The following is a 13,191-nucleotide window of genomic DNA, read 5'->3' as shown; positions in this document are numbered from 1 at the left end:
AAATGGACTCGTCATCTCGTCTCCTTCTGTTGGTCGACCCTGCTCCTCCATCGTTGTTTCTCTTCCGAGTACCTGAAAGTATAAAACTGGCACAATGTTAGTAAAACTTCAAAACAATGCAACAAATCACGAAAAGTTACTTACCACTTTGGGCCATGTTGGCTGCTGTATAGAGATGGGAAATGGACTCGTCATCTCGTCTCCTTCTGTTGGTCGACCTTGCTCCTCCATCGTTGTTCCTCTTCCGAGTCCTGAAAGTATAAAACTGGCACAATGTTAGTAAAACTTCAAAACAATGCAACAAAACACGAAAAGTTACTTACCACTTTGGGCCATGTTGGCTGCTGTGTAGAGATGGGAAATGGACTCGTCATCTCGTCTCCTTCTGTTGGTCGACCTTGCTCCTCCATCGTTGTTCCTCTTCCGAAACCCTGAAAGTATAAAACTGGCACAATGTTAGTAAAACTTCAAAACAATGCAACAAATCACGAAAAGTTACTTACCACTTTGGGCCATGTTGGCTGCTGTATAGAGATGGGAAATGGACTCGTCATCTCGTCTCCTTCTGTTGGTCGACCCTGCTCCTCCATCGTTGTTCCTCTTCCAAAACCCTGAAAGTATAAAACTGGCACAATGTTAGTAAAACTTCAAAACAATGCAACAAATCACGAAAAGTTACTTACCACTTTGGGCCATGTTGGCTGCTGTGTAGAGATGGGAAATGGACTCGTCATCTCGTCTCCTTCTGTTGGTCGACCCTGCTCCTCCATCGTTGTTCCTCTTCCGAAACCCTGAAAGTATAAAACTGGCACAATGTTAGTAAAACTTCAAAACAATGCAACAAATCACGAAAAGTTACTTACCACTTTGGGCCATGTTGGCTGCTGTATAGAGATGGGAAATGCACTCGTCATCTCGTCTCCTTCTGTTGGTCGACCCTGCTCCTCCATCGTTGTTCCTCTTCCGAGTACCTGAAAGTATAAAACTGGCACAATGTTAGTAAAACTTCAAAACAATGCAACAAATCACGAAAAGTTACTTACCACTTTGGGCCATGTTGGCTGCTGTATAGAGATGGGAAATGGACTCGTCATCTCGTCTCCTTCTGTTGGTCGACCCTGCTCCTCCATCGTTGTTCCTCTTCCGAAACCCTGAAAGTATAAAACTGGCACAATGTTAGTAAAACTTCAAAACAATGCAACAAATCACGAAAAGTTACTTACCACTTTGGGCCATGTTGGCTGCTGTATAGAGATGGGAAATGGACTCGTCATCTCGTCTCCTTCTGTTGGTCGACCCTGCTCCTCCATCGTTGTTCCTCTTCCGAGTCCCTGAAAGTATAAAACTGGCACAATGTTAGTAAAACTTCAAAACAATGCAACAAATCACGAAAAGTTACTTACCACTTTGGGCCATGTTGGCTGCTGTGTAGAGATGGGAAATGGACTCGTCATCTCGTCTCCTTCTGTTGGTCGACCCTGCTCCTCCATCGTTGTTCCTCTTCTGAAACCCTGAAAGTATAAAACTGGCACAATGTTAGTAAAACTTCAAAACAATGCAACAAATCACGAAAAGTTACTTACCACTTTGGGCCATGTTGGCTGCTGTATAGAGATGGGAAATGGACTCGTCATCTCGTCTCCTTCTGTTGGTCGACCCTGCTCCTCCATCGTTGTTCCTCTTCTGAAACCCTGAAAGTATAAAACTGGCACAATGTTAGTAAAACTTCAAAACAATGCAACAAATCACGAAAAGTTACTTACCACTTTGGGCCATGTTGGCTGCTGTGTAGAGATGGGAAATGGACTCGTCATCTCGTCTCCTTCTGTTGGTCGACCCTGCTCCTCCATCGTTGTTTCCCTTCTGAAACCCTGAAAGTATAAAACTGGCACAATGTTAGTAAAACTTCTAAACAATGCAACAAATCACGAAAAGTTACTTACCACTTTGGGCCATGTTGGCTGCTGTGTAGAGATGGGAAATGGACTCGTCATCTCGTCTCCTTCTGTTGGTCGACCCTGCTCCTCCATCGTTGTTCCTCTTCCGAAACCCTGAAAGTATAAAACTGGCACAATGTTAGTAAAACTTCAAAACAATGCAACAAATCACGAAAAGTTACTTACCACTTTGGGCCATGTTGGCTGCTGTGTAGAGATGGGAAATGGACTCGTCATCTCGTCTCCTTCTGTTGGTCGACCCTGCTCCTCCATCGTTGTTCCTCTTCTGAAACCCTGAAAGTATAAAACTGGCACAATGTTAGTAAAACTTCAAAACAATGCAACAAATCACGAAAAGTTACTTACCACTTTGGGCCATGTTGGCTGCTGTGTAGAGATGGGAAATGGACTCGTCATCTCGTCTCCTTCTGTTGGTCGACCCTGCTCCTCCATCGTTGTTCCTCTTCCGAAACCCTGAAAGTATAAAACTGGCACAATGTTAGTAAAACTTCAAAACAATGCAACAAATCACGAAAAGTTACTTACCACTTTGGGCCATGTTGGCTGCTGTGTAGAGATGGGAAATGGACTCGTCATCTCGTCTCCTTCTGTTGGTCGACCCTGCTCCTCCATCGTTGTTCCTCTTCCGAAACCCTGAAAGTATAAAACTGGCACAATGTTAGTAAAACTTCAAAACAATGCAACAAATCACGAAAAGTTACTTACCACTTTGGGCCATGTTGGCTGCTGTATAGAGATGGGAAATGGACTCGTCATCTCGTCTCCTTCTGTTGGTCGACCCTGCTCCTCCATCGTTGTTCCTCTTCTGAAACCCTGAAAGTATAAAACTGGCACAATGTTAGTAAAACTTCAAAACAATGCAACAAATCACGAAAAGTTACTTACCACTTTGGGCCATGTTGGCTGCTGTGTAGAGATGGGAAATGGACTCGTCATCTCGTCTCCTTCTGTTGGTCGACCCTGCTCCTCCATCGTTGTTCCTCTTCCGAAACCCTGAAAGTATAAAACTGGCACAATGTTAGTAAAACTTCAAAACAATGCAACAAATCACGAAAAGTTACTTACCACTTTGGGCCATGTTGGCTGCTGTGTAGAGATGGGAAATGGACTCGTCATCTCGTCTCCTTCTGTTGGTCGACCCTGCTCCTCCATCGTTGTTCCTCTTCTGAAACCCTGAAAGTATAAAACTGGCACAATGTTAGTAAAACTTCAAAACAATGCAACAAATCACGAAAAGTTACTTACCACTTTGGGCCATGTTGGCTGCTGTGTAGAGATGGGAAATGGACTCGTCATCTCGTCTCCTTCTGTTGGTCGACCCTGCTCCTCCATCGTTGTTCCTCTTCCGAAACCCTGAAAGTATAAAACTGGCACAATGTTAGTAAAACTTCAAAACAATGCAACAAATCACGAAAAGTTACTTACCACTTTGGGCCATGTTGGCTGCTGTATAGAGATGGGAAATGGACTCGTCATCTCGTCTCCTTCTGTTGGTCGACCCTGCTCCTCCATCGTTGTTCCTCTTCCGAAACCCTGAAAGTATAAAACTGGCACAATGTTAGTAAAACTTCAAAACAATGCAACAAATCACGAAAAGTTACTTACCACTTTGGGCCATGTTGGCTGCTGTGTAGAGATGGGAAATGGACTCGTCATCTCGTCTCCTTCTGTTGGTCGACCCTGCTCCTCCATCGTTGTTCCTCTTCCGAGTCCCTGAAAGTATAAAACTGGCACAATGTTAGTAAAACTTCAAAACAATGCAACAAATCACGAAAAGTTACTTACCACTTTGGGCCATGTTGGCTGCTGTGTAGAGATGGGAAATGGACTCGTCATCTCGTCTCCTTCTGTTGGTCGACCCTGCTCCTCCATCGTTGTTCCTCTTCTGAAACCCTGAAAGTATAAAACTGGCACAATGTTAGTAAAACTTCAAAACAATGCAACAAATCACGAAAAGTTACTTACCACTTTGGGCCATGTTGGCTGCTGTATAGAGATGGGAAATGGACTCGTCATCTCGTCTCCTTCTGTTGGTCGACCCTGCTCCTCCATCGTTGTTCCTCTTCCAAAACCCTGAAAGTATAAAACTGGCACAATGTTAGTAAAACTTCAAAACAATGCAACAAATCACGAAAAGTTACTTACCACTTTGGGCCATGTTGGCTGCTGTGTAGAGATGGGAAATGGACTCGTCATCTCATCTCCTTCTGTTGGTCGACCCTGCTCCTCCATCGTTGTTCCTCTTCCAAATCCCTGAAAGTATAAAACTGGCACAATGTTAGTAAAACTTCAAAACAATGCAACAAATCACGAAAAGTTACTTACCACTTTGGGCCATGTTGGCTGCTGTGTAGAGATGGGAAATGGACTCGTCATCTCGTCTCCTTCTGTTGGTCGACCCTGCTCCTCCATCGTTGTTCCTCTTCTGAAACCCTGAAAGTATAAAACTGGCACAATGTTAGTAAAACTTCAAAACAATGCAACAAATCACGAAAAGTTACTTACCACTTTGGGCCATGTTGGCTGCTGTGTAGAGATGGGAAATGGACTCGTCATCTCGTCTCCTTCTGTTGGTCGACCCTGCTCCTCCATCGTTGTTCCTCTTCTGAAACCCTGAAAGTATAAAACTGGCACAATGTTAGTAAAACTTCAAAACAATGCAACAAATCACGAAAAGTTACTTACCACTTTGGGCCATGTTGGCTGCTGTATAGAGATGGGAAATGGACTCGTCATCTCGTCTCCTTCTGTTGGTCGACCCTGCTCCTCCATCGTTGTTCCTCTTCCGAAACCCTGAAAGTATAAAACTGGCACAATGTTAGTAAAACTTCAAAACAATGCAACAAATCACGAAAAGTTACTTACCACTTTGGGCCATGTTGGCTGCTGTGTAGAGATGGGAAATGGACTCGTCATCTCGTCTCCTTCTGTTGGTCGACCCTGCTCCTCCATCGTTGTTCCTCTTCCGAAACCCTGAAAGTATAAAACTGGCACAATGTTAGTAAAACTTCAAAACAATGCAACAAATCACGAAAAGTTACTTACCACTTTGGGCCATGTTGGCTGCTGTGTAGAGATGGGAAATGGACTCGTCATCTCGTCTCCTTCTGTTGGTCGACCTTGCTCCTCCATCGTTGTTCCTCTTCTGAAACCCTGAAAGTATAAAACTGGCACAATGTTAGTAAAACTTCAAAACAATGCAACAAATCACGAAAAGTTACTTACCACTTTGGGCCATGTTGGCTGCTGTATAGAGATGGGAAATGGACTCGTCATCTCGTCTCCTTCTGTTGGTCGACCTTGCTCCTCCATCGTTGTTCCTCTTCCGAGTACCTGAAAGTATAAAACTGGCACAATGTTAGTAAAACTTCAAAACAATGCAACAAATCACGAAAAGTTACTTACCACTTTGGGCCATGTTGGCTGCTGTGTAGAGATGGGAAATGGACTCGTCATCTCGTCTCCTTCTGTTGGTCGACCCTGCTCCTCCATCGTTGTTCCTCTTCTGAAACCCTGAAAGTATAAAACTGGCACAATGTTAGTAAAACTTCAAAACAATGCAACAAATCACGAAAAGTTACTTACCACTTTGGGCCATGTTGGCTGCTGTATAGAGATGGGAAATGGACTCGTCATCTCGTCTCCTTCTGTTGGTCGACCCTGCTCCTCCATCGTTGTTCCTCTTCCGAGTAACCCTGAAAGTATAAAACTGGTACAATGTTAGTAAAACTTCAAAACAATGCAACAAAACACGAAAAGTTACTTACCACTTTGGGCCATGTTGGCTGCTGTGTAGAGATGGGAAATGGACTCGTCATCTCGTCTCCTTCTGTTGGTCGACCCTGCTCCTCCATCGTTGTTCCTCTTCTGAAACTGAAAGTATAAAACTGGCACAATGTTAGTAAAACTTCAAAACAATGCAACAAATCACGAAAAGTTACTTACCACTTTGGGCCATGTTGGCTGCTGTGTAGAGATGGGAAATGGACTCGTCATCTCGTCTCCTTCTGTTGGTCGACCTTGCTCCTCCATCGTTGTTCCTCTTCCGAAACCCTGAAAGTATAAAACTGGCACAATGTTAGTAAAACTTCAAAACAATGCAACAAATCACGAAAAGTTACTTACCACTTTGGGCCATGTTGGCTGCTGTGTAGAGATGGGAAATGGACTCGTCATCTCGTCTCCTTCTGTTGGTCGACCCTGCTCCTCCATCGTTGTTCCTCTTCTGAAACCCTGAAAGTATAAAACTGGCACAATGTTAGTAAAACTTCAAAACAATGCAACAAATCACAAAAATTCACGTGAATAAAATCAGTACAACACAATTCATTGAAAAATCAGAAAACATTGACTGAATTCAGGAAGACGAATGAGGGGGAAAGGGAAGTGGATGGTTAGTAATGTTAGAGTCAGCAGGGGGCAGAGGAAAGAAGGGAGAAAATCAAAAATACTTCCATATAAGCTTCCTTTGCTGTTGCTGTGGCTCCTGGTGATGTTTCTTCTGAACTGTCTCAGCATCTCTGCTTCCTGTCAATTCAAAATCAAGAGGTCAAAGCCTGACAAAGCCAACACCAAATTGGAAAGCCAAAATATTGGGAAAAGGTGCAAAGAAGTCAAGTATGAATCATACCCCCACTTTCTGCTCATGAATGCTGTTAAACAGGAGAGGGAATACTCCTCACTTCAGGATCCTGGTCAGCCTCAACTTTCTTCTGCTCTTATAAAGAGAAAACAGACACATCAAAGGGGAGACACTCTCATTTCATATCAAGTATGAAACTTCATTTAAAAGCATAGATAATCAAAGATTATGAAGCTCACCTCAATGAATGTTATCAGTTTAAGTAATCCAAAATTCACATCATATTTCCTTAACAGTTAGTATTTATCCTGACAACAATATTCAAGCAAATTCTGTTTAAATAGGTTTTAAAATTCATTGAGGATTGATGTTTTCCAAATACTTGCACCTGGTCACTTGTTTGAAAAATGCAGGTCAGATCCAGCATCCGAAGCAAGTTTCAAATGTCCATCTTTAGATGCATCATCCATGCAAGTTTGGTCAGGGTAGGGCTGAGTTGGGAATAATTTCATCACTCATCTGGAAAATGTAGGTCAGATCAAGCATCTGAAGCAAGTCTGGTAGTGTCCATTTCTAGATGCATCATCCATGCTTGTTTGGATCAGGTAGGACTTACAGTTTCTTGGAAATGGACCTGCTCCAAAAACCTTAACCTGGTCACTCATCTGGAAAATATAGGTCAGATCCAGCATCCGAAGCAAGTCTGGTAGTGTCCATTCCTAAATGCATCATCCATGCAATTTTGGTCCAGGTACAACTTATACTTACTTGAACATGGACTTGCTCCTAAAACTCTACCAGGGCACTAATACTATCCCTGTGGCTGGTGTCAGGGTATAGCATAACTACATCTTGACTTTGCTGAGGTAAGTTCAAGTTCAAAATAAAGCTTCAAGGTAAAAAAAATTGTTGCATTTGAATAACCTTTATATCTCTATGGCCACACCAATTTAATTTCTTGTTCATCGGGCATTTGATGAAAAAAAGTACGAGCAGGCAAGCGGTTAAATAATATTAATATTACTTTTTGTAGGCGACATTTTTAGGCGGATCAAGAAAAAAATTGAGCGGACAATTAATTTTTTTTTCATTATTTTCAGAGTAAGCCGATTAAGAATACGATACATAGAACGGAAATAAAACAGAAAAATAGCACAGAATCCCCATGGTGCGGAAAATTTAAATTAATATTATTTTCATAGTTTTTATACGAGCGGGACCGACGAGCAAAAAATTTTATTGGTGTGGCCTAATTTGATTGATCATTCAACAGGTAAATAGTTATATTAGAATGACTATTTCCAAACATTTCCTTGCTCCAAAAATCTTGACTCTTTCACTCATCCATAAAATGTAGGTTGGATTCAGCATCTATAGCAAGCCTGGTAATGGATCCATGGAAGATGGTCAAAATAGGCCTTATAGTTACTTGGAAATGAGACTAGCTCAAAAAACTTTTAACCTAGTCACTCATATTAAAAATAAAGGCCAGATTCAGCATCCGAGGCAAGCCTGGTAGTGTACGTCCATATATTTTATTTTAGATGTACATGAACGATTCTTGTAAGTTAGGTCAAAATACTTGGAAATGACACCTGCTTCAAAAACATTAACCTGATCTTTCTTTTAAATTAGCTGAAATTGTTGTCTCTGAAACCCTGGCTAGTACAATGAAACATACTTGAAGCATCTTACATGCATCCCTTAGGGGCTAGGGCATAGATGTACTTAAAAAGAAGTCTGCTCCAAGAACTTTCATCTGGGACACCAACACTTGCACTGATCCCATGGGTGTTACTAATATTCCCGTCCACTTCATATTGGTGAGCAAAAAAATGATTAAAATGCATATTTTTTATGCCATCTCTGATTTGATGAATAAATTTATGCAAGTAAAATGTCATGCCGACAACCTCGCTGCTTGATTTCCAGCAGAATCCGGAAAGAGGGCAAAACATCAATGGGCTGGGGCTATTCCATTTGAGAAAAAAGTGACATTTGGTTGAAATTAAAAAAAACAAGAGGCCCATGGGCCCCATCGCTCACCTGAGAAGCTTTGAACATTCTGTTCTTTACCAGATTTCCCCTTGTTATACACATTGTGACCCCACCCTACCCAACTGACCATAATTTAAACAATTTGAAATCTACACTACCATAGGATGCTTTGATTCAACATAGTAAAACTTTGATTCCCCATTGTGGCCCCGCCCTACCCCCGGGGGTGACATGATTAGAACAATTTAGAATCTACACTATCCCAGGATGCTTCCACATAAGTTTCTGCTTTTCTGGCCCAGTGGTTCTTGCGAAGAAGATTTTTCCTATATATTTCTATGTAAAACTTTGATTCCCCATTGTGGCCCCACCCAACCCCCGGGGATCATGATTTGAACAAATTAGAATCTACGCTACCCCGGGATGCTTCCACATAAGTTTCAGCTTTTCTGGCTCAGTGGTTCTTTAGAAGAAGATTTTCAAAGATTTTTCCTATATATTGCTATGTAAAACTTTGATCCCCCATTATGGCCCTGCCCAACCCCCGGGGGTCATGTCTTTAACAATTTGGAATCTACACTACCCTGGGATGCTTCCACATAAGTTTCAGCTTTTCTGGCCCAATGGTTCTTGAGGAGAAGATTTTTAAAGATTTTTCCTATATATTTCTATGTAAAACTTTGATTCCCTATTGTGGCCCTGCCCTATCCCTGGGGGTCATGATTTTTACAATTTAGAATCTTCACTACCTAAGAATGCTTCCACATAAGTTTCAGCTTTTCTGGCCCAGTGGTTCTTGAGAAGAAGATTTTTAAAGATTTTTCCTATATATTTCTATGTAAAAGTTTGATTCCCCATTTTGGCCCCGCCCTATCCACGGGGGTCATGATTTTAACAATTTATAATCTGCACTACCTAAGGATGCTTCCACATAAGTTTCAGCTTTTCTGGCCCAGTGGTTCTTGAGAAGAAGATTTTTTAATGACCCCAACCTATTTTTGTCTTTTCTTGATTATCTCCATTTGTGAGGGGACTTGGCCCTTCATTTTCATAATTTAAATTTCCCTTCATATAGGGATGCTTTGTACCAAGTTTGGTCAAAATTGGCCCAGTGGTTCTTCAGAAGAAGTTGAAAATGTGAAAAGTTTACAGACGGACAGACAGACAGACAGCTAGACAGACGGACGGACAGATGACAGACAAAATGTGATCAGAAAAGCTCACTTGAGCCTTCGGCTCAGGTGAGCTAAAAAACCTATAATTTTGTCATTTTTCTATTTATGTAAATAAATAATAGTTTTTCTTTATTATTTGCAAGGTACTCATTGACTTTTTTACTTGCATATGTTGTATTAAGGTACAGGGGTACCTCCCTCTTTTTCAAAAGGGAGGGGAGTGCAGTGTGGTATGAGTGTGTGCAGGTATGTGTAACCTGACACTGTGTGCGATGCGCAAGTGTTGTGCATGGAGGTGTGTAGATCTAGTCACTTGTATTGCAGGAGAGATTGCGTATTATAATATTGTAAGTCTTGTATGATTAATGCTGAATACAAATATAAACAATTACCAGCATTGTCAGTTTATACATACAATACTTCAACATTCACTCAATCAGTATTTGGAGCACTGTGGCAACGCACTTTGAAAAAATTTTTCAAAGTGCATTAAAATTGGGACAAAATCAACACACTTTGAAAAAAAATTTCAAAGTGCATTAAATTTGGGACACACTCAACACACTTTGAAAATTTTTTCAAAGTGCGTTAAGAGTGTACATAAACATTTTTACCACGGGGACATTTAACGCACTTTGAAAAAAAATGTATAAAACCAAAAATTCTTGACTAAGATTTTAGTAACCGAGAGAATCAATTTGTAATATATACATGTAATTATATCTTTCAAAAAACTTTTTTTTAATTTATATGTACACATTAATAATTAACCTCAATGAGAACAAGGAGAAGACGAGAAGAAGGTCTGTCAGCTTAACTTTTTTTTCTTATACACTGTACAAAGCCATCAGTAGCAAATTGAAAGTGGAACCCCCTCAATAAGCCCCCAAGGTAAGCCCCAATTTTCAATGCCTGTATTATGTATATCTTTGTAAAACATTTGTACGTGTGCCTAAGCCCCCCTTCCGGCACCAATTTCTATGCTACACCAAATGTATTTATTTGCATAACTGGTATAACATTGAAAACTTTCAATAAATTTTAGTTTAAATAAAATGCATGCAAACTGGAAAAAAATAAGTACAGTAAAACATTTTAGAGAGAAAGAATTTTCAAAGCATGGAAAAATCAAAATCGCTCACTTTCAAATCCTGAAGTGACCTCATCATCAATGATGAGTTATCTCATCATCAATGATGAGTTATTGAACATGTTCAATTATTTATCATAACTAAGATTTGCAAGAATATTGACCTAGCCTTACACATTTTTTCAAAGTGCGTTAATATGGTCGATTTTAATGCACTTTGAAAAAGAAATTCTATTTTTGTAAAGTGCGTTGATGTGGTACCAAATTTAACGCACTTTGAAAAAAATTTTCAAAGTGCGTAATTTTTCAAAGTGCGTTGTAACAGAGCACGCCATTTATATATTTTTTTGAACAACATCATTTAGATTATATGTTACCAAGTCCCAACATTTTATAACCAAATTTTGCTTGTTTTGATTGTCTATTGGAAATTTTCTTTGATGAAATTGGGAAAACACTTTTTGCCATTAAGAAAGGAGCAAAAAAAAAAAAAAAGGCCCCCTTCAACCCCCTAAAATGCCTGACAGTAAATGTATTTGCATTATCAATTCACAGCTGATTCAAGGCAAAGTTAGCCTAACTCAAGATCTGATGTCTCAAACTGATACAGTCTAACAGCACAATACATTTTCAAAATACTATACAATTATTGCTGTTTTTTGAGGTGAATACAATGATTTAGCCATCTGAGGAGTACAATATTCACCAAGCCCGAAGGGCGAGGTGAATATTGTACTTCGAAGATGGCTAAATCATTGTATTGACCGAAAAAAATAGCAATAATCGTTTTATTATATGATTCACTGATAAAATGATACAGCTCATTACTTGTTCGCATTTAATTAAGTCCTAGTCAAATACAAGAGAGAAGCAGAATTAAAATGTTAATAAACTTTACCAGTCGTATCAATTTGAAATGTTTTATTTTTTTATCAATTTCAGTTTCCAATAAAGATAAATAATGTCAGTCTTTTTTATAGGATAGATTGTGAAAGGAATGAGTATATTATCAGGGAAAACGGACAACCAAAAAGTAAAATTATTGTTCAGTAAAAGTGTTGGAGGGGGGTCCATGCATCCCCTCTTACCATCCTCACCCGAAAATATATATTCGCTCATGTTTTGCTTACATGAAAAATAAAATGTTATAGTCAGTCATATTAGTTTTCCAAAGCAATTTGTATCAATTTGGAATTTCCCGATCTATTTTTAGATCAATGTAGAGGAAATAAATCCTTGTATTCACCTGGAACGTCACGTGCAGGTCAATACAACGTAGTATTTTTCTAACATAGTTGGATCTCAGCCAATCAGAGAGATGGAAATTATTTAATCATATAATAAAACATAATAATTCACTATTCTGCAGGTTGGGACCAATCGCCCAAATGGGATATAATAGTCCGTTTGGGATATAATATCCCAAATGGGCTATAAATTTACAGTGCAAAAATTAATTTTTTTTTATTTTGGCAATAAGTATCGTAAATCCAGGACACTTAAAAAGGAATAACTTTTGGTTGACAAGTTTTTCTGTATGCCCATTGTTTAGGAGATTGATCCCTCGGAAGTTCCTTAACTTCTTGGGGATCAATCTTAATACAAACTGTGAGGTTGCAGAAAAACTTGCATTTTTTGTGAAAATTAGTTCAATCATGTTTTCCCCCGACGAATTTCAACAAGCTCACCTGACCGTCCACTGACGCCAAATTTGCTGTTCGCGCCACATGTCATAATTTTAAACTCACAATTTCGATCCCGATGCAAATAAATTACAAATACTTGCAAGAAACATAAAATAAATAGATGCATTATTTTATCCCCCAATTATAGAACAGTTTTGGCGATTAACCTAGAACATGCTCTACCTCCAGGCAGGATAAAAATATTAATGTGACTTTGTCTCAAGTCTGTCTTGATGTATACATAAGCGACATTGCTAGGTTTCTGGAAAAAAAGGGGTTGGGTGGTTCTGAGATAATATTTTTTAAAGAAATACTAGTAAATGGTATCAATTTTCCATGTTTTTAACTGATTTTATGAGTACTGTTGCATTTTGAGAATGTGAGAAAGCTCTTTACCGAAAGCCTTCTTTCTTTTTTTTCAAATTTTAATCCATATTTGCAACATTTAATGCGAATATATTTTGTCCTATTTTTTCATATTACATGTACGACTCAAACGTGCTGTTATCATGGTTATATCGCATTTGCGATCTTGCTTCAAATTGCTAAAGTGGTTCCAAATCAACCTGTGAATGTACAGTCAATAAATACATACCACACACATGTACATGTCACATACATGCACATGTAATCCATAAACGTGCAATTTTCCCCTAACATTATATTACTATAAATAAAATAAAACTATATTGTGTTACTTGTA

The 13,191-nt window shown here is 39.4% G+C and overlaps 1 long non-coding RNA gene across 2 annotated transcripts; it reads right to left on the bottom strand.

Moving 5' to 3' along the window:
- Positions 1-6,063: 6,063 nt before the first annotated feature.
- LOC134250318 (uncharacterized) lies at positions 6,064-7,271 on the bottom strand. 2 transcript variants are annotated; one of them, XR_009988479.1, is made up of 4 exons: positions 7,157-7,271; positions 6,923-7,059; positions 6,589-6,675; positions 6,064-6,485 (listed from the first exon to the last, which is right to left on the bottom strand). It is a non-coding gene; the product is annotated as an uncharacterized LOC134250318 (long non-coding RNA). The 2 variants fall into 2 exon arrangements; XR_009988478.1 differs by having other exon boundaries at positions 6,923-7,271.
- Positions 7,272-13,191: the final 5,920 nt, after the last annotated feature.

The sequence above is a fragment of the Saccostrea cucullata genome, unplaced genomic scaffold (genome assembly GCF_032062105.1).
Source record: "Saccostrea cucullata isolate Sc308-1 unplaced genomic scaffold, CSIRO_AGI_Scuc_v1 ctg473, whole genome shotgun sequence".
In the NCBI taxonomy this organism is placed as follows: Eukaryota; Metazoa; Mollusca; class Bivalvia; order Ostreida; family Ostreidae; genus Saccostrea; species Saccostrea cuccullata.
The sequence above is the reverse complement of the archived record's forward strand: the minus strand, read 5'-3'. Positions and strand labels throughout refer to the sequence as shown.